The sequence below is a fragment of the Herpailurus yagouaroundi genome, unplaced genomic scaffold (assembly GCF_014898765.1).
Source record: "Herpailurus yagouaroundi ecotype Mexico unplaced genomic scaffold, PumYag 210, whole genome shotgun sequence".
NCBI classification, from domain to species: domain Eukaryota; kingdom Metazoa; phylum Chordata; class Mammalia; order Carnivora; family Felidae; genus Herpailurus; species Herpailurus yagouaroundi.
In genome coordinates, this window is record NW_024412441.1 from 1,174,578 (window position 1) to 1,199,066 (window position 24,489).

At 46.4% G+C, this 24,489-nt stretch overlaps 1 protein-coding gene across 9 annotated transcripts in view; it reads left to right on the forward strand.

Moving 5' to 3' along the window:
- BCL11A (BCL11 transcription factor A) overlaps positions 1–24,489 on the forward strand; it is a 101,079-nt gene that overhangs the window by 49,172 nt on the left and 27,418 nt on the right. The window lies entirely within an intron of this gene.

Consider the following 24,489-nt stretch of genomic DNA (forward strand, 5'->3'; position numbering starts at 1 on the left):
GATCTCACACAGCTACAGGATGGACTTAGGGTTCAGACCCAGGCGTCCCCCCTCCCGGCTCTCCATCCGTTCCACAGCCCGCCCACAGGGCAGACGGTCGGGGCTTGCAGAAGGCTGCTCTTTGGTGGAAGATCTGTTGGAACAGTTGGGAGCAGGGACGTCAGTGGGAGTGCTCACTGCTCGGGGAGGCAGGTGATGGGAATTAGTATGATATTTGAGGGTTTGCAGGGGCAGAAATGTGCCTGACATTCAGCCTTTCTATATACTTTCAAGAATTTATTGCCATAGCCCCTAAGCACCAGGGGAAATGTTAACTTGGAGGAGCTTCTCAGCAAATACCTCTGGTACAGTTCCTGGTGAGCAGCAGTACCTGTTTCTTGGGCTCACACCTGCCTCTCTGCAATGGCGAGAGAAGGCTCTGAAGAGGAGGGTTTGGGGAAGACAGACATGAACCTGGTCGTTTTAGCAGACTTGGTCTTCCGTTTGCATTTTCTATTGACTTGACTTTCCCTGGGTTCCAGGATGCTGAGCTCCCGTTGCAAGGAGAACATTAGTGTAAATATGAAAACCACAGGTAGTTAGAGGTTGACTTGTTTGTTTTATTGTACCTTCCTCTTTGGGAAAGTGGGCTGGCAAGGTGGAAGGTTCAAGTGTGTGTAATACTCTGGCATTCAGATCGGTGGCCTCGTCTCCCTTTGCAGTGGGTGGCTGGGTTGGGTGAACCCTGAAGCAACTTAGGAAGGGAAGGGTGGGCCAGACAAATCTCTGGAAGGCTGCGTGCGTTCTTCATCACTCCTGCATGTATGCCAGCCAGTAGCTGTGCGTGATGTCGGGGAAGCTGCTGTGCGGTGTGAGCCCTGGGTCCTGTTTGCTTGTGTGAAGGTTCAGTGGGCATGTCTGTCTTGTCCTGCTAAGCAAGTGTAAGTCAAAAAGGAGACCGGAGCCCTGGGGTACAGGGGTGGTGTAGGCTGAATGATGCTTTTTCAGAGTTCTTAGAATGTGCCACCTAAAGCCGTGAATGCTTCCAGTAGGCAGTGGCAAATGTGGGGTTTTGGTCTGGTTGGGCCTTTCATTCAGTGTCTTTCATTTCCTTCCTTCTTTCCTCTCTCCTTTCTTCTTCTTCTTCTTTAAAAAAAAAATTTTTTTTAATGTTTATTTACTTTTGAGAGAGATGGAGACAGAATGCGAGTGGATTAGGGGCAGAGAGAGAGGGAGACACAGATCTGAAGCAGGATCCAGGCTCCTAGCTGTCAGCACAGAGCCCGACGCAGGGCTCGAACTCCCGAGCTGTTGAGATCGTGACCTGAGCTGAAGTCAGCCGCTCAACTGACTTGAGTCACTCAGGTGCCCTGTCTTCTTCTTTCTTTCTTAAATCGATAAACAGTTGATAGTCAATATTCAGAAGGTTTAGATAAATGCAAATTATTGTTTAATTTAAAAAACTTTGCAAAAAGAGGGGCACCTGGGTGGCTCAGTCAGTTAAGCGTCTGACTTTGGCTCAGGTCATGATCTCACAGCCGTGTGTCAGGTTCTGTGCTGGCAGCGTGGAGCCTGGGGCCTGCTTGTGTTTCTGTGTCTCCCTCTCTCTCTGCCCCTTCCCCATTTGCATTCTGTCTCCGTCTCTCTCAAAAACAAATAAACATTAAAAAAAATGTTTAAAAACGTTGCAAAAAGAATTAAACTCTGATGAAAGATCCAGAATACTGTCCCTCTCAGTGGGTGTTGGGTTTGTATCTTATCTCCCAGATCTTCTGGCAGGATAAATGAGTCCTTACAAAACGTCAGTTTTCCCCGGCAGAGCCACCTGGGTGTTTGATGAAGTTTTTCAGAGCTAGGTCGGAATTCCTGTGTGTGGAAACCAACCATAAACCCTGAAAAGCCACGGGTGTGGGAGCGTGGATGGCAAGCAGGCCTGAGCGCCACACACTCCTTTCCCGCCTTGGGCAGTGCATGAGAAGTCTAACCAGTAGACAGGAGGCTTTTGCCCTGTCCTGGGAACAGACGGAGGAGAAGGTATACAGGAAGTTGTCAATAGCACTTAAAGGAAGCAAGAGCTGGCTGTCTCCAAGGAGAAGTCTGGGCCCTCGAATGGCTGCCCAGGCTGGGGTGGATGGTGAGAGTCAGAATCCCTGGAGGATTGGGGTTCCTTTGCAGCTGCCCCCCTTTTCTCTCTTGGTTCTCCTGGTCGAACTTCAGTCTGTGCTTCCATTTGCATGGAGACTGCCGAGAATTCAGAATGGGGCCAACGTGATGAGGGTGCTGGGGCCCCTCCCAAACCTCGTTTGGAGGAGGTGGCCCCCATCCCTGAGGCAAATGCAGTGAGTAGATCTGGGTCTGCTCCCTTCCCTACAGATACCTTCATGACTAGCTTTGATCCTTATTTAAACACATTCCATGCATATTAACATGACAGACACATTGGTTTTGCTCCAAGCAAGTAGCAGGCTTCCCTAGATGGGCCCGGGCCCTTAAAGACAGGTGGGTTTGGAAGAGAGTAAGCAACAGGTCTCACTGTTCTGAGAGCCCCGGATGGACTAGTGTTCTCTCTGTGTCTTTCTCACCCTGCCTCCCCCTACACGCCAACCCCCCCCCCCATACCCCCCAGCTCATTTTACCCATGAGAAACTTGACTCTCTTAGAGATTAAGTGCCTCCTCCTGGTCACATAGCTTCTTAGTGACAGGACTAGAATTTATGTCCTTTGGTTGTCAGTTGAATGCTTTTTCTGCTCTATTGTATTACCATGAGCAGAGCCAAATTTTTTTAAATTGGTATTTCTTAAACGCCTATTTTAATATAAGAAAGCACGGGATTGGATGTGAATAATAATTTTTTGATGTAGGTGGAGAATAAGGGGAGGAAGCAGACTGGGGACAATTCCAGAGCAATACCTGAGATCTGGGAGTTGTGTGTACAAAGTGTGTGATGGCCAAGCGTGAATATGTGCTAGCAGGAACCCACTGTGCTACTCTTCTGAATTCCACGAAGAAGTTATTCTGTCTGTAATTTTATTAGGCTGAGACTTTTTCCAGTGGTTTATTTTTCCGTTTGCTCACAGTCCGTAGAGGAGAGCCAGGGAGGGAAGCCAGTGCGCTTGCACTATTTACCGACGCCCTGACTTTGGAACTCTGCAGATCTGCTGTGTGTTGCTTTGTTGCACCGACTTTCACAGATCAGGACAATAATAGACTGTAAGCACATCAGCTCACTTGGATGGACCTGATAGCTGATTGTTGCCTTGATAAATATCTATACAAATATTTATATGATTCTGGTAGTCTTGAGTTGTGTTGTTACAACATGCAAAGGTGTCAGGTTTCCAGGACCTCTGGTGGTAAAGCTTCTCTGTGGAGCGAGGCTTATTTTTGATCTGGCCTTTCCTCCCTAAAACCCTGGTAGCCTGAGATCTCACCTAGTGAGTGCAACACGAGTTTGTGGAAAGAAATGTGACATTACCCCCTTCCATCATTCACTGGTAAAATAACCAGAAGAGGCCATTCTGGGATGCAGAGAGGCTGGTGTAACATCTCAGAGTTCTGTCTTCCTGCTCCCTTGCTTAAACTTTCAGGTGCGAGGAGCCCATTGCTGGAATTAAGGAAGCAATATAATATTTTGGAAGGCCTTTAGCTCTGGCCACCCAGGTGAGCACCTGAAAAAGAACTTATAGACCATTTGGAAGTGACTAATTCTATTACAAAAGCATCCATTTCCCTGAAGTATCCATGGCTTCTTGGGACACTTGAATGTCTGTTTACAGATCATTGAGGATTAGAGCTGCTAGACTGTGAGCTCTTTGAGGGCAAAAAAGGCAGCTATTTTCATTTTGTTCTCCCTACCATTGACAGCACATGTGTGGAACAAATGAATGAAATTGGCTGCCCTTCACTCTCAAGCAGAATGAATGTAGCATTTTCAGAACAATGATGTGAATAAGTACAAAACTGGATAGTTCCTGACACTTTTCCAGAAACAGGTCTAGGTTTGGAAGTCGTGTACCAAAGGCATCTTGTATGGGAGAGGCTTACATGGTGGCTGGAGACCACTACTGTTGATTGAGTCAGCTGTGATTGGGCCAAGCAGTCCAGGTTTTCCCCGTGGCTCACACAAGGATGTCGAGCCCCAGAAGTGCTCGTGAGCCCCCTCTGCTAGGTTATCAAGCTCCAGAAGCTCCTGAGCTCCAGACACTGGTTTTTTTCTAGGCAGTTTCACCATAAACATCTTTGCCTAGACACCATTGTTGCCGCAAGCATTTTTGCTGCAGTAACTAATTGGCCCTAAGGCAACTTTGCCATAAAAGGTAAAACAAAACAAAACAAAACAAAACTGGTTGACAGTTTGGTTTCATTTCTCCATTGAGACAGTCCTCACATTTTTACACGATATAAATCTTAGCTCCCATAATGGTCTATATGGTGGCACAGAGTTTTGAACCCACATTTCCCATAGAACTTTGGAATGTCATCAACAGACAAGTGACAATATGCCAAGAACAAACAGCAGTGTAGAAGGCTTTCACAATGCAATACAAAGCCCAGTTATACATAAGCATCCTACTATTTGGATACTGGTGCCTCTCTTAGTGAAGGAAGAAATTTTAGCAAGAAAAGAAAAAGATGGGATGGTACATGAGATGAATCAACAAGCAAAAATATGTATAATGCTATGAATGAAAGACATTGAAGACTAATGTTTAGGTACAACCCACAAAATAAAATCAGTTACTTGCACAGTATTGCCGTGAATCAACACTATACATTTTGAATGTATTCAACTATTTTGTACATTGCAATAAAGTCTTTTTAATTTTATTATTCATTTTCATGTTTCATTATGTCCTTCTAAATGAATGTCCCTTTTTTATTTTTTGTGATTTTGTCTTTTATGGCAAGATCTGCCTTACGGCCAATTAGCTATGGGGTGAAAATGTTTGCTAGCATGGGGCTTATGGTGAGAATACGCAGCAACCCCAGGAGGCTGGCAGTAGTGTTGTCATGCACATTTTACCGATGGAGAGACTGAGGCTCAGGGACCTAAAAGAGCTGCTCTGGATTACACAGCCAGGAAGTGATTGGAGGTGATGATTCTGGAGCCTTCATCTACCTAGTTCTGGGATCCTGAGTGCCCACCCTGCCCCGCACCACCCCCCCCACCCTAGGAGCTTGGACCCACGTGCCCCACTCTGAGCTCCGGGTTGACGTTCCAGGCCCAGCAGCCTTACTCCTCTATAGGTGGCGTCACCAGCCTGCCTCTGGACTTGGTCCTGGGGGTGGGGAGTACTGGGGTACCCTTGGTCCTTCCTGCTGTTCCTACATCCTTCACAGGGCCTCCCTTTCCTTCTCTTCCTACCACAGAGACTGGCTGCCTGGCTCTTGAGTAGGCTGCCTGTTCCGATGTGCACTCCTGCCAGGGATTAGTGCCCTGGCCAGGCCGCGGCTGCTCCCCTACCCTGCTCTGAAGGCATGTCTGTCAGCCCACAGGGGTGCGGTTCACAGGCCAGAAGTCGGAGGCACTCTGCCTGAAGGAACTGGTCCCAGGGAGCCTCATCTGCCCTCCTCCTCCTCCTCCTCCTCCTCCTCCTCCTCCTCCTCCTCCTCCTCCTCCCTGCCCTGGCTGGACTTGGGAGTTTGACTGTCAGGGTCACCTCTCCCACACCAGTCCCTCTGCCACCCAGGGGTACCCCCAGACCTTCCCCGGCCTCTGGGTTTTCCATCCTGGGGAGAGAAGCAGGACTGTGGGAGTCCCAGCCCTCAGTGCCCTGGGTATAGCCCTGACATGCAATCGCTCTGGCAAGCAGCCTCAGGCAGGCCTGGGCAGAGGGCCGAAAGGAGAAGGAGCAAGGGGAGCCGCGGCAGACCAGAGAAGAGACAAAAGCCAGCTCAAGCGCAAACTGCCTGGCAGTGAGGTGGGTGCCCTGGCTGGAGGGCTGGCCCGGGCTGGCCTGCCCTGGGAGGAGTCAGGTTGGCGCCTGCTCTCTCTGAGTCTCAGGCCTGCTGGCTGCCGGCCAGCTGCTGGAGCCGTGTGTGGGCGGCCGACACAGGGTCTGGGAGTCTTGAAGGTTAGGGGTTGGGAAGAGGCGGAGAGAGAGAACTGAGATGGCAGAACTGAGATACGTCCCCTTCCCCGCCACACGCTGGGGCCCAGGTGTGGGCCCAGAGCTGTTTCACAGCAGCTACCCCCTTTGAAGTGGAGCGGTTTTCCTTACTACAGTCCATGCTTTGGTCTTAGGGATCTCACAGTCCCTGGGGTTCACTGACACCTGTGAGTAGGTGCAGAGTGGTTAGCAAATGATGTCTTGAGAAGGCCACACTTTGAAGGAGTTTACGCTCTAAAGCCAGGTATATCTGAGCTCGTTCAGCCGCTGGTGGGGTGGCCTGAAACAAGTTGATCAACTCTGTTCAGCCTCAGGCTCCTTATCTGTAAAATGGGGATAATTAGCTTTCCTGTCCACTGGGAAGAAATGTTCCGCTCGACTCTCTCCGAGGTGTTAAAGAATGTGTGTCTTCCCCCGAGGGTAGTGTTCTGGAAGGCACGAGGCATGGCAGTCTTTTGACTTCAGCTTCAGCACTGGAGGGCACTGTCCGCTGACCATGTGGTGCGTGGCATCTGGCTGGAGTTCCCCCTCCTCCCTCAGACTCTGTGACCAGACACTGTCTCTAGGTCGTTGGTTCGGGCCCACAGATGGGAGACGGTGATGGCAGCCCCGGGAAACTGAGTCCCAGAGGACAGGCCACAGGGTCATCTCCCAGAAAAGGCAAAGATAAATGGGTTTGTTGCTATGGTGTTCTTCCCTTTCAGTGCCCATTTTTGGAGAGAGTTGAAGGAAGGGAAAATGGGGAAGAGACGCTGCTCCTGCCTCACGCCCCTCACCCTACCTGCTTCCTGTTCTATTAGAGAAATGTAGTTTCTGCATGAGTTGGACAATCATCTGAGTTTGATCAAGGTTTATTGATATTGATATATGTGTACGATACATATGTATTAGTACATAAATTTGAGAGGACTCCCTTAGCAACAAAGTTGCTCTTCAGAGGCTCTTCAGAGAATCAGCAGCCTGGACAACAATAGGGTGGGCCCGGCACAACCTCGGTCCTAGAGATGACCTCTGTAGCGCGCTGGCTTCTGGCCTCCTTGTCCCCATCAGCCTGCTCCCCTCTCTTTCCTGTTCATACACATAGGGGAATAGATGGGTAGGTCAGATTGCCTCTGCTCATTTCTCTTTAGCATACTCAACCTATTTGCTATAAAAATTCAAAAACATGCAGGTGTCAGAGGCAGCTATGTTATGAATGTCCCAGGCCACTTCTAGGAAGGGAAGGAGGTAGAGGGGAGCCCAGTGCTTTGTGGTGCCTTCCCACTATCAGGATGGTGCAATGCTTCAGGCTGTCCCTGCCCATGTCCTCAGTGCACACCCTGCAACCTGGTAGGGACCCCTGTGTCCAGCCCAGCCTGGGTGTGCATCTTGTGTGCTTGGTCGGCACTGATAGGGGGTCGCCGTGGGGAGGAGATCTCCTTGGAGCACACTGCCACATGTCCTGTGAGCTGTCCCTGAGGCTGTGCCCAGTGTCCAGGGTCTCTTCTTCCAGGGCCCTGCTGGTTATCACTGTGGGCATTATCTCCACTCACCACCTCTGCACTCAGGGCTGCGGTGTCCCCTTGAAGAACCACACACCCATCTACTCAGGGGCCCTTCTTGCTTAGAATCTGACTCAACTTCCCTCACCCCCTCCTTCAAGGACTTCTGACTCACCCTGGCCTTTCTCCGAGCAATGTCTTTTCCCAAAGGACCAGACCTGACTCTCTAGGGTTGCTCTGTGGGTCCCAGTCCCTCACCTCTTTGGGCTTGTCAGGTTTTGTGTACAGCAATCTACCATGCCCAAACCTTTGTGGGTTCTCATCATGGCCCTCAGCTGATGCAGTAGTTTCATTAGGACTGTGCACAGGAGGACCCTTTTGAGCATTTTCTAGCAGATGATTGTCCCATCATCAGCAAAGGGACAAATGGAACAAAAGAGGTCATGGGGTCCTCTGGGGGAAATGTGTGGTGAAGGTAAGGGGGTAGCACAAGGAAAGGGGGAGTAGAAGACTGGTCTGGAAGGCCTTCAAAGGAAGTAAAGTTTGTTAAATTGCTCCTTAAGCTGCAAAGAGCCATTCAGGGCAAGCTATCAACATCATCATCATCAACAGCAGCAGCAGCAGCAGCAGCAGCAGCAGCAGCAGCAGCATTATCATCATCATGGTCATTATCATTACCATGCCGAGGAGGTAGGTGGTAACTGACCAAGTCTCTAGCTGCTGCCTGATTTTAGAGGCCATGTATTTGTTTACTTGGAACATTCCAATTCAATTCAAGAGCTGGCATTTGAGTCTAGATGTCCAAACTCTCTGATATTCCCCTGACTTACAAAACTGAGGGCTAGTTTCTAGGGTTTGACTTGAAGATAGTTTTTATATCCTTGAATACTAGTTGTCTGTAGTGTGAAAAATCTGAATGTATATAATAGAGCAGTAAAAAGGTGATACTTCATTTTACGAAAGATTTTTTTTTTTTTTCAATTAACAAAAGGATCCACAGTGGTGTTCCTTTCCAGGGCAATGTTTCTCTAGCTGAGTAAGTGTTTACAGGTCATTAACTACTCCATGGAAGGACTTTGGTCGGGAAAAGGAAGGCTGCAAGGAAATTGACTCATAGCTCTAGCTTAGAGATGATGATTCAAGAGAATTAGAATGTGCTGGCCAACAGGTGTCTGCAGAGCAGATAGATGTGCGTGCTGTATTGGGAGAGAAGTAGAGAGCATGCTTCCTTCCCTCTGAGAACTTAGAGTCCCTTTGGAAGCAAAGACTTCTGGTGAAGTAACTATAGAGACACTATGATGAAGACAGAAATTAAGTGCTAAGCTGTGTTCACTCACCTCTTAATCACTGTTGATAGGAAAATGGGCCGTGCTTTCCAAAAATTCCGTTTACATACTGCTTTTCAGGACTCCTGCTATTGCATACAGTGAGGGAGGTTTGAGGAAGGACTTGGCCTAGGACTCCTCCTGGGAGCATGGAGAGAGCTCACGATGGAATGCAGAAGGTTGGCCGTCCTGGACTTTAATTCAGAGTTGGCACTCCAGTAATGGCCCAGGCCCCTGATGGATGGTGGGAGAGAGAAGGTGGTGAGGAGAGAGGTTTGTACGAGAGGGGAGAGATGGACTCAGCAGGCTCTTCCAGAAGTGGTAGCTGGCTCAGATCTGTGTCTCGAACCGGTGGCAAAGTGGAAGGGGGCCGTTCTATTTCTCTCTTCCTATTCTGCCTGCTGCTACCCTGAGCTCACTTTGGCTGTGTGTGCAGTGTGGACCAGGGGACAACAGCAGATTTCTCATCAGATGGTCAGCAACAGCTCTGTCTCTGCCTGGGAAATGGTTTCCAAAAGCTCCTGGTTGTGGCCTGGACACCTGCCTCACAGGGCTAGCCTTTGGGATAGTCCACTTTCTCCCTTTCCCCCATCTGTGGCAGCCTGCACCACCTTGCTGGGCAAGGCATTCTGTAAATGGGTTCATTGGACCTCCACTGTAGAGGTCATAATTTGTTTCTCCAGCTTCCAGGGACCCTCCCTGGTCCTAGTATTCTGGGATTTCATGAGCAAGTGCATGTTCCCCAAGTATTCCCTCACATACGCATACTGTTCATTCATTCCCCACCCCCCACTGTGTGGTCCTCAAAGCCTTCATCATCAATCAGGTTTTCACAACAGAGGGTGGCCCTGGCCTCCTTCTCAGTTTGTTCCTCACTTTTCTATCAGTCTTTCTTGGATCTGTAGTGTGTTTCTTAGGTATTTAAAAAAAATATCTAAGAAGAACGAAAATGTCTTTGTAATGTGGAGACTCTCAGATAAGTGGCAGTACCGTTTAGAGCCTGGAGCTTGCAGTGTGCCACCTCTGCCCCAGGCTCCCACAGCGGCATGGGCTTTGGGGCGAAGGGAGAGTACTGAATTGCCCATTCCTGAGCAGGAAGGGAATTGGAGTTTGCCAAGCATCTTTTATGTAGATGTGCCAGTTGAAGTTCCCTTTTGAACATTTTGACCTCCAGGGAAGTCCCAGACTCTCAAACCACAGGGGGCCGCATCAGGCACGTAATGTCTGCTCCCCAACCTGGAAGACAACCTGACTGCTTCCACTAGCTGAACCAGACTCATTTCTAGGGGGTTCTGCTTTGAGGTACTGATGGATGAGCCACTGCTATGAGAAGAAAGGAAGCTAGGCAGGACTTGGAGGTTAACTAGAGTGATGGGGCTGAAAGGAGATACACAGCTGGTGTGTCCCAGGTGCATAAGTAAGAACAGGTAGCTGATGTCAGTGCAGAGACCCAGCATCGGCCAGAAAAGAGATATGGCATCCACTCTTAGAAAGTACACGCTGTAAGAATTGGTCTGGTGCAAACTAACAGTTGCTTTTATCAAAGGCCCCAAGGAAGGGTTTGGCCTCTGATTGGGGTGGGGGTGAGGGTGGGGTGGAAGAGGAGGGTTAGATCTCCTGGTGTGTGGCTGTTTGCTCAGGTGGCCTCTTTCGGAAGACTCTCTTGGTGGTGGACAGTTAGGTTTTATTTCTCAGTGGGAATAAAATGATTTGTATGCATTGCCAGGTGGACTAGATCATCCGTCCCAAAATTGTAAAGGAGGTGAAGGACCCTTGTCTGTATCCTCCCCACTTTGTCACTGTCCATTCAGTTTTCATCTGTCTGTCTGTCCATCCATCTGTCATATACAGGCACCTATCAGGTTCCAGCTACTCTGCATTCTCAAATGACCCTGCTCGCCAGCTTTACATGGTTTCTTCTGTTCTCTCCCTCCCTCATCCTTTTCTATTACTCTTGGGAAAGGGGCTGATGACCTCATTTCTGCTGAGGTGTAAGTAATAAATACCAGGAGGTATGTGTTTTCTTTCACAGAGCACTTACTCTGTTGTAAGTACTTTCCAAATATTAACTCATTTTCTTTTCATAGAAACTCTATGAAGCACATACCATTATTATTCCCATTTTTCAGATGAGTCAATTTTTTATTCTAGCTGAAGAAATGAAGTGTGGTGGTACACCACTATGAGCCAGGAATTATTTGTCATTACAGAACCAGCATCCATCTTCCCAAGTCTGGCTTTGGCTTTGCCAATGGAGGTTAGGTAGTTGGAATGAACACTTCTCCTTTTTGGTATTTCATCTCAGCTAGGGCCGTTTTTACTCTCCTCTTGCGTATCTCTGCAAATGTAGCATGAGAGTTGTAAGACCTTAAGGAATTAGAGATCATTTATTCCAACCTCCTTGTTTACAGTGGGGTGATTGGGTTTCTAGAGAGGTGATGAGGCCAGGCATGATCACCTGCCTGGGTGGTGGCAATGCATAGATGAGGAGCCAGGACTCCCAGCTCCCGGCCCTGTGTCTTCCACTATCCCATACTACTCTGTCAGCACTACTGTCTCCCCACCTCACACTTCCTTAGTCTCTTTAGCTAAAGGCTCTATTGCCCCGGGAATAAGGATTTGCTTGGGTGTCTTAAGCAACGCAGGTAAGGGTCACCCATGGGGCTTCATTTTCTCTTTCTCAGTTTATTGCCAGGAGCAGTCTTTATTCTGTTTTCTTCAGCTTCTTCTTCTTGAGTTGTTGTCTATTTAAGATGGCTTCCCCCTCTTGTCCACTTCCCCCCTACTCCCATGTCTTCCCCTAATCTGCTTCTGCCACTGCCTGGGGCCATGCGGTTCCTGTTGTGAGGCTCTAGCTCCTTCATGGATCTTTCTGCTTCCCGTTCACCCATTGTCCCCCAGCCCTGGTCTGTTACAGCTGATGGGCGTGGGGGAGGGGCGAAGAGGGTGAATCTTCATTTCCTCCTCTGGCTTTCTGTTGTCCACAGCACTGGGCAGCAGCTGTTTCCCCCTGGGCTGTTGTCTGAGAGAGGCCTTGATGTTGTCTTTCTTCCCAGGGCCTTTTGGCAAGGTATAAGTTATCTCCAGAACCACTGGCTGCTGTTCAACTATACAGTTAATGGGGGAGGTCAACCACCTCCTTCTCTAACCTAGTGGGGGGCTCTTAGGCCACTCAACACCACATTTAATTGTTGCCCCTGACTCAGAAGGGGCCTCTGAAGTTTTGAGGTCTCTATCACTTCCTTAGGGTAATGGAGAGGTTTCTGCTTGGAATAAGGTGACATTTGGTAATTGAGCCAAACAGATGGCTGGGATACAGGCTTTGGAGCTGAAGTCCCAGGGGAATGGGGTAAAGGTGGGGCTGGCTGCAGGGTGATAAAATGGGGGCTCCCTGGACTTTCAAATTCCAAACCTTATTTCTATTCTCAAAACCTGAGTTGCCCTAGGTATTTACCTAAGAGAAATGGAAACATGCATTCATATAAACACATACACATAAATGTTCGTTGTAGCGTTGTTCATAATAGTCAAAAGTGGTAACAACCCAAATGTCCATCGGTAGGTGAATGGATAAATTGTAGTACAGCCATACAATGGAATACTCAGGTATAAGAATGACCTACTAATACATTTCAACAACATGAAGCAGTCTCCACATTATTCTGCTCAATGAAAAAATTAAATACAAAAGGTGATATACTGTTGATTCCATTTATATGAAATTCTAGAAAAATCAAAATTATAGTGACAAGAAGTAGATCAATGATTAATAAGGGTCAGAATTAGGGGAGGGGATTAAGGGGAAGGAGGAAACATTTCAGAGTGATGGGAATGTTCTCTATCTTGATTTTGGTGGAGGTTATACAACTGTATACAATGAGCAAAATTCATTCAACTGTACACTTAAAATGAGTGACTTTTGTTGTATGTAAATTATGCCTCAATAAAGATAAAAAATAAAAACTCCATTTGAGTTGGACCAGCATGGAAGGCTGTCTGTCTATCTCTAGCCTTTAACTGTTTGCGTCTTCTCAGGACTCCAGCTGTCTCTGAGTGGGGCACCAAAGTACATTTCATGGAAATCATAATGCTCTTTGGATTCTGGGGAGATTTCATAGGAGTTGATAATGAGTGGGAGAGAGGCAGAGGTAGACGGAGATGGTGTTACCCACCATGAGCAGAGCATGTGTACTTGGGTGAGAAATGCATGAGCACTTGTGAGTGTGTGAGGAAAGGAGTAAGTAAAGGGTGGGTATTTGTTGCATGGAATTCCATTGGGCTTTAATAAATAAAAAGAGGAGAGGGTGTCCAAGTCAGTCTTATTCATTGATAAATCTTCTCCTTGGGTAGAGATGCTAACTGTGTAATTGGGGAATTCTTGTAAAGTGAGAGTTTTTATTTGTTTTTGATATCCATCTTTCTCTCCGAATTTGTCTCTCATGCAGAGTTTCCAAGGTAGCATAAATGTGATATCTGAACTTATTTATTGGCAGACTTGTATGGAGTGTGTTTTCTGAACCCAGCTTGGTGCTAAGGCTGCATAGATTTGGGTCCTTAACATGGAATGCCTCCGTGCACGCATACTGTTGGGCCCTACCTGGCCACATGGCCTGACTCTGGGTCTTGGCTGTTAGGATAGAGGGAGGATGCCCAGGGTACTTTGATACGAACAGCCTGCCCAGCCTGGAGAATTATGGGCAACATTACAAATAATAGTTACATTAGTTGCTACCTTAGTTTTTTGCCTGGCCTCCCCTCTACTACACCCATGGCTAAAGGAAGCCAAGAATGTCCATGCTTGCTGTTCTCTGGCATCAAAATGAAGTCCTTTTTAGTGATGCTGGATTTAAAATAATATTAAAAGTATGTTTTTGGAACTTAGCTTTTTGCATGCAGGATGTGCTTCTGCTGAGCCTTACTTCTTTGCAGATGACCATGGTTAAAATACAGCTGGAAAGTGGGGTGCCTAGCTGGCTCAGTCGGTAGAGCATGTAACTCTTGATCTCGGGTCATAGGTTTGAGCCCCACGTTGGGGGTAGAGTTTACTTAAACAACAACAACAACAAAACATGGCTAGAGAGTTGTACAACCTTAAAGTTGGTTTTCACATTGCGAAGATGTTATTTTTTGCTAACTCTGACAGCCAGACTCAGGTTGACCTGGCACATGCTCTGGTTGGCACACATACTTCACTTCTGCTCTTCTCCAGGGTGTGGGGTGGCTGTTTAAAGAGGGTGGATATGAATGCTAATCTTTGTGTAGCATAACGTGTTACTGCAGCTTGCCTTTTTTATCTGGAAGTTCAAGCAGATATCAGAAGGGAGCTGTTTGTGGGCACAGAGATGGTTAAAATTACCATTATGGCCAGAAATGATATTTGGAGAAATAACTTCCCTTTTAAGAAGGTAAATCAATTATTTAACCATTATTTTTTGAATTCCTAGGATATATGTTTATCAGATGTCACAGGCTATCCTGGGTACTTTGAAATAAAACTAAAAGAAGTAGAGAATAGTGTCCCTGTACTTAAGAAGCACTTTGGGGAGACATGGAGTTAAGTAGAATCGTAGGTAAGCAGCAATGTAAGGACTGGACATGAGGCCAGGGTGGTGCAGGAAATGAGTGTTCCATGAGGCTGAAGAAGGAAGAGATTGATTTTTATGCTGAGGTGATTAGTAGACCTTTAGCTGGGCCTTGAAACATGAGCAGGATTCCAGGAAGTCAGAGAGGAAGAAAAGCCAGAAAGGAAATGAGAATGGAGAGGATTTTTACTTGAGCAGAGTATTTTCACTGGTGGAAGAGAGGGAACCAAGCCTAGAATAGAAATGTGAGGCCGGATTATGGAGCTTTGAATGGTAGCTTAAGGAGCTGGACCATATCCTGTTGACCATGGGAGACTATTGAATTGTTCTGAGCAGAGGATGAAGGCAGCATTCTAGGAGACATGAATTGAGGGTTCTGTCCAGAGGTGGGGTGGGCAGGTTGTTGGAATTCTTTCTGTAATGTTCTTCATCCTGAGTTCTCCTGTGTTGATGTATACGTTCTAGAGCATGGAGCTGGTTGACTGTAGGGTTTCCTTTCGCAAGCAGAGTAGAACCAAACATTGTAGGATACTAGCGAGTGGGTCTGTTCTTAATGTAGAGGAACTTTGAGGTCTTGGAAAGTTTTCATTGAGCCCACATTATGGCTAGGGACTTGACAGGAATAAAGTTTAGAAGCAAAAGCCCATCAGGTTCCATATTGTTCTCTTGTCCCTCTCCTCCAGACCATCCATTTTGGGGAATTATTATTATTCAGGGCATGGATAATTTTTCATGGTGGCATTCATCATTTAGATGTGAGGAAGCAAGGTAGGCACCAAAATCCATATCCTTGAACTCTCTTTAATAGCATCTTCCTACTCTGGGTGTTAGTAAGCTATCCTGAATTTAATGAACTTTTTTGGATAGAGTAAGAGGAAAATTGAGAAAAAGGGTAGTAGATAGGCATTTGGAAAGGAAAGAAGGTCTGTGGGCTCAGGAGATTAGCCAGGGAAGCACAGAAAGTCCAACTTGGAAAAAGCAGAAACGCTAGTGAGCCCAGAATATTCTGTAGGAAAACTAGCCTCTGTTCAGATTTGAGATGGTCAGAACATCTCTTCAGCCTCCTTCATGGTACTTCTTCCTAGAGGCAAAATTTTCTTTTGAGACAAGCGTTAGTCAAACAAGCATTTTTTGTTTATGGTTGATCCCTTGGCATGCAGCATGGCTCCTTGTCCTGGACAATGAGGAAATCATTTTAATGGCAGCCAGGGCAGCTGTGTGTTTCACTGCAAAGGAATAACAGCTTCTAGGAGAGTTTGGTGGCTTTGGGGAAAAACTCACAGTGGCAGAAGTTAATTGGAAAGTAGAGTAGAACTGACTTCCAAAGGCTGGTATTATGTGGATTTGGATGTGCTGTGGGCAAAACGACATAAAGGAAATGGAATGAGAAATAGTGTAAGTGACTGGCAAGGACCCTATTGGCTGGTAGACTAGTGTTGACCGCTCCCCCAATGTGAATTTAGTGAGGTGTTTCCACTTTATCTTCCCCAAACTCTCAGAAGCAACAGTGTTATTGGGGTCTGAGACATCCTTCAGAAACTTCTTGGCCACCTATTGTTTATAACCAACAGCAATTTTTTCTTCTTTCTTTGAAGATAAATTCATTTTGGGTGGTAGTGACTTCAGGCTGTTTTTGAATCTTTGGCTATAGTTTGAAATTCTTTTATTTTTTATTTTTTATTTTTTTTAATTTTTACATCAACCAAAGCTAGAAAGTTTTACTGAATCCCCTTGCAGTATAATAAGTGTTTCCTTTCATTGGGGAAGCAAACTATTTACAGCCCTAACAGGGTTTACAATGAATTGTATAAGTGATACTGACTTCTGTGTCAGCAAAAAATGAAACAAAAACTGATCATAGATGACATTACCTAAATGACAGTACCTACGTGTGTCCTTTCTTTCACATCTGCTGTAATCCTGTTATGGCATTGTCCTATTACCCCAAGTACTGTCATCTTTAAATGCTGTCAGATTGTAACTGGATTGCCAAGGACAGAGGAGGGGAATCAGAGAGAACACAATGGCATTTCCCAACACACCACAGAGATGGCTCTTTCCTATCCCATAGGTTGAATTCTTGGAGAAATTGTTTAGTTAAAATGATGACTCAGATGTCTTTTACAAGCTTTGATGAAATAGCCAGATTCACTCGTCATGTTCCTAGAAGGAAAGAAAGAAACATTCTCTTTTAACAGCTAATGAGACACACTCACTCTTCAAGGGGAATGTTAATGTTTCTGCATAATGAGAACTCCTTATAAGTATTATTATTGTGTTTTCAAAACCAGGTCAAAAGTAATAACAAAGAGAGGGCTCTATCTAAGAATTTAAAATCCAATCGTTTCTCATCATGTTTTCCCAGACTTGAGTAGGAGACTCCATTTTAGAGATGGGAAACTGAGTCATAAGACATTGAGAGGCAGATGTTACTGGACAGCTGGAGTTGGGAACATTTGTGTTTTGGATTTGTGCCACATGTCCCTGTTCTTCCTTATATATTTAGACCAGATTCTTATCCATAAAACGTTATAAATTTCCGGTACTCACCTTTCTGCAGTGTCCATAGGTAAATGGGTTGATGGGAAGTTGAGTGCATTGAAATTAAGCCTCTTGCTTTTTGCATGTCATTGCTCATAAATAAGGGAGTGAGAAATGGTTACCCAAGCACCCTTATTCAGGCTAGCTTGGCTGCCAGAGAATAGGGCTAAATTTAAGGGGACCAGCTAACACTTCTTTCTCATGCCTCTTTGTTTTTTTGTTCTTTATTATTATTACTTTTTGCTTTGGATTTTATTACAGTATAATGTAGTCTTTCCTTAATCTGATTCTGTATTCATTTTTTAATATATAATGTTGATTAGTATGTTCTATTATTTATAGCCCTCCAGAAGGATCCCAGGGGAAGATAATCTCCATTTGAGGAGATGACTTCCCAATTTCCATACAGATGATGAAACAGTAACTGCCCACTCCATGGCCTCCCTCCCGAGTCTTCTTCTTACACTCTCGGTGTGTGGTGTGTGGGCCGCAGACACCCGAAAGCCTGACTGGAGGTGCAGCATGGGATGTGCTGACATTAACGCGAAAGGACTGGCTAATTGACTTGCAAAATATAGGTTAGGGAGTTTTATGGGATATCAAATTATCTTACTCTTTCTCTGATTAAAGACAAAATATTATATTAAGTAGATCATTACATGGGTAAAAGGTTAGGCCTTCACACACTTAGAGGTGCGGCACTGGCTTCCCCCACCGCTGCCATGTGGCAGAGGCCCGTGGCAAGTAGCGGACGGATGGCAGGGAGACTCACTGTTCACAGAAATGTGAAACGTCCGAATAGAGACGTTAGATTTATAGGAGGGGCGTTTGCCTTAGCTTTGAATGTCCTGAGTCTTTTTGATTCTGATAGAATAGACTCTCAAAATTAAATATTAATTTATTCTGATTCCATTTCTGTTAGCAGGGAAAAGGGCGAAGACATGAAAGACAGAGTGAGTGGTGGCCAGAGCAGTGGCCATGTTTCAGAGATGGGCCACTCTTCCCAGTCTGCCCACGAGTGGCGTTCACAGGGCATTGAGTGGACACATTCTGTCAAGGGACGCGATCACTCTGTGACTGTCATGCCACAATGCCTTGGTCAACCATCTAATGTTATAAAATTCTTCCTGAAAGAAATTTCAGTCCTAATCCTGATGTTGAGTTGGAAACTCCACACGTCTGATAATAATCTGCCAGCTAATCCATCATGCCTCTCATTTCTGTGCATTATTTATTTCAAAACCTGGGCTTGTGGTTTGTAGAAAGGGACAATTTCAAGGCTTTGCCGGTCAGGTGTATTGCAAATGGGTAAATCTTTAGAAATTATCTCTTAAAGTGTGTGTGTGTGTGTGTGTGTGTGTGTGTGCACGCATGTGCGCGTGTGTAGAGTAAGTGTAGGTTTCTTGAATTTCTTACTTCAGTACTTAACTACACATGTGTGTGTAAAGCACAGCATTTGCCACCCTGTCTCTCTTGCTGTGTGAGAAGCCGTGGTTGCCAGGGTGGGCCAGTAGAGCTGTGGTTGGTGTCTTGATTTGATGGGTGGGGGAGAGAACAAATCACAAGTTATTCCCTGGAAATGAGCCAAGGTCTACCTGCAGAGCAGTGACCCTGAAAGCCCAAGCACCAGCCTCCCCAGGATGTCTTGACCTTCAGCAGCCTTCTTGTCAAACCACTTCAGAATGGAGAACAGCTTGCCTCTGTGCTGTACTGTTGACCTGCTGATAGACAGGAGTGTTAGAAACTTTGGGTAGATATGGAATTAGATCCCTAAGTACACTAAACAGACTTTGTGTGTTGCTGGGGGTGGGCAGGAGCAAAAGGTTGGAGAAAGAAAGTAGAGGACACAATAAGATATGCAGTCTTACTCTCTAGCCTTCCTGGGATGTATCAGTATCTGTTTCTGAGAGAAGACAAAGCCATCTGTTGCAGAGGTGGAGTTTTTCCGGAAGACCTGGAATTGCTGTGTGACCTTAGGGAAACACTTGCCTTCTCTGGGTTGAGCTCAGCCCTTGGTTCACCAGGGGCAGTGCTGGTATTTATAGACCATGTTTGACAGTCCCGAGTGAAAGGCAACTGCACTTCTCACCTCAGAATAGCAAGCCTTTCTTATATCTAGGTTGCTGGGACAGCTTCCTAGGAGCTTGGTGATGTTGGATGAAGGGTTTTTCTTCTGAAATGAGTTGATTGGTTTTTGCCACTTTCCACGTTATTTTCTGGGTCTAGGTGTTTTCTTATTTTTTCCACACAGGCAGTGTCTAACGGAATACAGAGTCTGCCGTGGCTCACACGATCCTGTTTTGTCAGTTAGCTTTAAAGGCCCTGAGGGTTTTCCTGGGACTGGTGTCTGGAAGCCAATGGCCAAAGTGACAACAACAGGATGTGGGTGGGGGCGTGGGCCCCGTTGGGGTTAGAGGCCCTCTGCATCTATTGGGGATGCTGTTCTTGGGAATCTTGCTGGGGTTGCCTTGCCCCACCCTGCCTGGTTGCTTTGACATTATCTAATTCTGGGTTTGTGTGAATTCATCAGTCTAGCCTATGGCATCCCACCCCATCCCATTCTGTTGCATTTCATAAGCTAGCAACTGCAGGGCCAGGCTTCTGTTATCCTTAGCTGCCTGCGTTTGTCTGCAGGACCTCAAGGAAGGACTGGGTCTTCTTAGGGAATTGGGCCCAGTGTCAAACTTGGAGTCAACGTGGGAACCATGGCAGCACGGGATATTGTTCTTCCAGGGCTGTCCCTTGTTCTTGGTGGGGGTGTGCAAATAGTTTTTATGTATCCTATTTTGACTTAGATAGTGGTTTCTTTTTTGGCCAAGTCTTAGGCAAGTGCCACACAGCATTCCTTCTTGGCCTAAACTTGATGAAATTTAGATGAATTTGATGAAATAAGCACAAATTTACACACACATGGTCATGGACTCCTCACCCATCCCCTTATCCACCCCAGCACATACCCCAAAATGAACTATTCCTAAGTGAGAATTCCCGGAATTTTGAGGTCTTCCATTGGAATGGTGATAGGGGCAGAAAACCTTAGCCCCGTATGCATTTTTGCCTGAGTTGCTAACCTTTCCTTACTTCTTCCTCCTTTTCTCCTCCCCCTTCCAGTTCCCCCTTTCCTTAAGAAAAAACAAGTGAGCCATGCTGGAAGTACAGGCTTGACCTCCACCTCACCAGGTGCAGCTGCTGACCAGCGCAAAAAATAGGAAATATTTTTTTAAAAGAAGGTTGGGGGGTGGCGGGGGTAGTTTCTGTTCCACAATCACTGCTGTTTCAATAAAAAGCAACCTGGTTTATTTGTAAAACCTACTTCCCTTTCTGTGAATGTGACCGTTTTCAATAGCAGAGGACCCTGATGTGTGTGTGTGGTGGGGGTAATGGGAGGGAAGGTGACAGAAGGGAGATGCTAGAAAGAGGATGGAAGGAAGAGAGACAAGAGGTTGCAAGGAGAAGGAAAAGGGGAAGAGAGAAGGCAAGGAGGGAGGCAGGAAAGGGGATTGAAATTTGAGCTATTTTTAGCTGAATGTGCATGCAGATTTCCTCAGGCTTGTTGGCTGTGGGGAAACACTGTGTGGGGACAGTCACCTTGTGTGTAACTTCCTGCATAGCGGCCATGGTGACTAAATTTTCTGACACTGTCAGAGTTTGGACAACCCTGCCAGCTCTTGGAAGGACAGCCCAACAACTGTCACAGGCAAAGCATCAAAAGCGTGAGCTGTCAATAGTGACCTGCATTTGCAGAAAATCTGAGGGCTTTCTAATTAACGGAGGAGCTCTAAATTAGAGTAAAGCTGTTCGACAAGCCCCCTCAGATGTGGGAAGTGTCACGGCGCAGATAATCATTACATCTAACAAGCTTCTGATTTTTAACAGAAGCTACGAGGTGAACTCGCTTAAAATGGTTCAGTTTCAAGGGGAAAAAATGGCACCCCCTCTCCAAAAAGGAAGCAGGAAAGAAAGAAGGGAAGAAAGAACAAGAAGGAAAGAAAATGGGAAGGGGGGGAATGAAAAGAGAGTCTCACGCGGGTACTTTGGGCAAATGCTCAGATCTCATCCCAGAATTCTTGCCTTTGTTGCTAGCTGAGGCATTCAGATACATCTTCTGTTTTAGTTTTTCCTTACTGTAATCTGTGTCTGCTAATATGCCAGCTCGTTCAGTTGAGGTTTCCCAGAGACAAGCATCTTCTGTGAGTTATTTCTGACCATCACGCATTCCATGGGGTCTGAATTGTTGAAAGCAGTGCCCCAAAACTAAACAACTTGAACATTACAATCAAAACACATGATACAGACAACAACTGATTAGGGTTCTACCTTGGATGGAGAAACAGACTAGGGGCTGAAGGGGACTGCAGCTGGACCTGGGGACTTGCCTGAGATCACTTGGGGCTCATCTGAGCTCAGGCCTCCTGATCCTGTCCAGTGCTCTTTGCACAGGGCAGGGGGATTTGAATTCCAGTTTGAGGCATTGATTTAAACCAGCTTTGAGAGGCCTGAATGGAGCTGATCGTTTGTGTGCCTTCCTTTGGGGGTGCTTCCCTCGCAAGACCCTTTCTCTACCATGGGATACACATTAGAGGAGGAGAGGGCCGTAAAACTTGATGGTTGGCTCCCAGTTGTTCAGGAAGTGCTGCGTTAGGAGCAACACTTCTTCTGCTTGTGTGGCTCCCCCCAAGCCACCCACACTATCCTTGCAATTATTCATGGGCAATAAAATAATGTAAATCACACTGCCTGATTCTTCTCAAACAGCTTACAAAGTAATCACAGGCTGAGGTGCAGGTTTTCTTGCAGAGTCTTTATCAGTAAATCAGATTTTGAGCCTTTATCAGCAAAAGTTAGATTTAAACATCATTCCTGTAATGTTTGAAAGAAAGATTTGTTTCGGTGGGGACTCTGCCAATCAGTGATCTTCCAGCTTGACTCTGCTATCAATTATTGCTGCAATTATTTGTCTAGTTGGATATTTAAAATGTCATCAGAAAGAGATGATTACATATTCCAGAAAGCAAGGCACTGTATAATCAGATGAACTGAATCCTGTTAAATGTAGTGTGGGACCAACCTGTCCTTCAAAGTATGATTGTTGAGCTACCACCAGAGCAGCCGCCTTCTGCCTGGTTTTCAGGAAGCTGATCTTAACCTTGGGATGCAGTGCGCTGCTGGGGTCGGGTGATACTCAATTACGGGAAACTTTCCAAGTCCGAAAATGGAATTGCTCCTTCAGATACACGAGAAGTGCATTTTGGTTATCTCATTCAGTTCATCTGCAAATCTATAAATAAGAAGTCCCTCTATTCTTCTTGCTTCCTGTGGATTTAAATGCCAAATCCTGATTTGTGGCAACGTTGTCACATGCCCCTTTTCCCACTCTCTATGCCTGGTGCCCAGGATCTAAGCAGTGGCAGTAGAAATTACAACTGTTTGGAAGCCAAGAAAAAGCTCCATTTCTCACTTTTCTCCAATTCCGGATATTCTCGGCCCTGCTCCATCTATCAGCCTTCTCCCCACACACCTCCTCCACTGCACACCCTCCTTCTGTCCGCTCCACCAACAGGAAACAAATGCAGCTTCAAATTTATTTTTTATTTTATTTTTTTTTGATGGAGGAAGAGAGAACACAACCTGAACAAACAGCAACAACAACAAAAGCTCCAACCAAACTAAACTCTAGACAGAATGGTCCCAAATGTCCCAAATGTATAGAAATTCCTCCTTAATAGTCTGACCCTGTTTTGGGGCACCAGGGGTGCCCTGATGAGTAGGATTTTCTGTCTGAAAGCGACAGCCAAGCCTTCAGCTGGGAAACATTAGTTCATCCCCATTCTTAGACCTGACTCTAGGTTGCAGAGGTGTTCTCTGTGTCTAGGTGGGTTTCGTGAGCTAGAGAACATGGTGGGCTGGCTGGCAGGGCTTTTCCCAATTCACCTTCCTACTGTGCAGGCTGAGCTCTTATGATTCCATGACACGTTGGTGGTCAAAAGACTCTCCCACCCGAATATAAAATGCCCTGGGGGGTTTGTTAAGAAATTAATCTCGTCTGCAAAAACAGAAAAAGCACCTTTTAAGACATTGGAGCCTTGGGTTGTGTGCGCTTGTGGGAGAGAACAAGATGTAGGGGGTGGAACATCAGGGGAAAAAAATGACTTTAAAAAAGTCACAACCCATTGAAATGGAGAAAAAGCACTGCCCCTGCTGTGATCACTCATAGCCAGGAGCTGGCAGTGGACAGTCCTGTCATCTTTGTCCCTTCTCCTCCTTCACTGGCTATGCTCTTTACCTGGGTTTCCCTGCCAGGCCCTGTAGCTTGTGGCCTGGGTGGCCTCAGTTCCAGCCCGAGGTGACAGAGGTCAGCTGACCACACTGCCCTTTTGTGGTGGGGGTGGGGGAGCAGATACTGCTTTGACCCTTGAAAGTGGGTTATCTGCTTGTGGTGGGTGAGGTGTAGTGTATTAAAACCACACAACAAAGGTGTGAAGGGCCTGGTTTAGCTCTTGAATGATGGAGAGAGGGCCTAGGTTCTAAATGTTTTTACCGTTCTTGGGATTCCTGTTCTATGTTTGTTTTTAGGGGGTATGTTTTTCTCTTCATGCCGTCCAGCATGTCCCAAGCAGAGGTGGGGGCCTGGGCTTGGGCATGGGGATCTGGGTAGGAAGGGAATTTCTGCGGGGTTGTCTCCTAAGCCCATGGCCATGGTTTTACACTCCACGGCCCTTGCCAGTCCCTTGGCTAGGAAGCCTGGGCCCCATAGAACACAGGCAGGGCTTTGCCTTCTTTGTTTCCTGGGCCTCCGCTGGGCTGTGCCGGGAGATGGTGCAACTTGGGTGATAGGGTCTGGGTGGCTGCAGGTGTTTTCCTGCATCTGAGGCAGGGAGGCATCCGAGACCAGCCAGCCTTCAATGCATCTTCCATGGCTAGCTTCCTAGCCTTGTTTAATCCCTTTTAGTGGAGCAAAACCAAGGGTTCTAAATAGAATTATTTGAACTGAAGAACTTCACACCGTTCTTTCTCTTGGGGCAGAAAGATAGGGGTGTAGGTGGGGGATGAGAATAGAGGGAAGTGTGGGAGATTACTAAAAAAAAAAATTTAGAGAGGGAAAGGAAAGGGACCCAGATTAGGTAATTGGGGCCAATTCACCAGAAGACTTCAGAAAAGTTGACATCGATTGTAACTCTTCTAACTGTGTAATTACACAGCATTTGGAAGGTGAATTATTAACCCGATTGTCCATAACAACCATTGAGTAAATATACAATTACAGATTGCCAAAATTGTACAGTGAACCGATGGGCCAGCAGCCACTTTCAAGGGGCTGTAATCATCTCGTGGGTCAAGGCTGACCTGGACGTTCCTTGGTTAATGAATCATTTACTGGAGAGACCTCAACAGCCTCAGGAAGAGAAGGTTCCCTTGGTCACTGCTGGCTCCATGGCAGCTCCTTCCAGCCAGGTCGTTGGGAATAAAGAG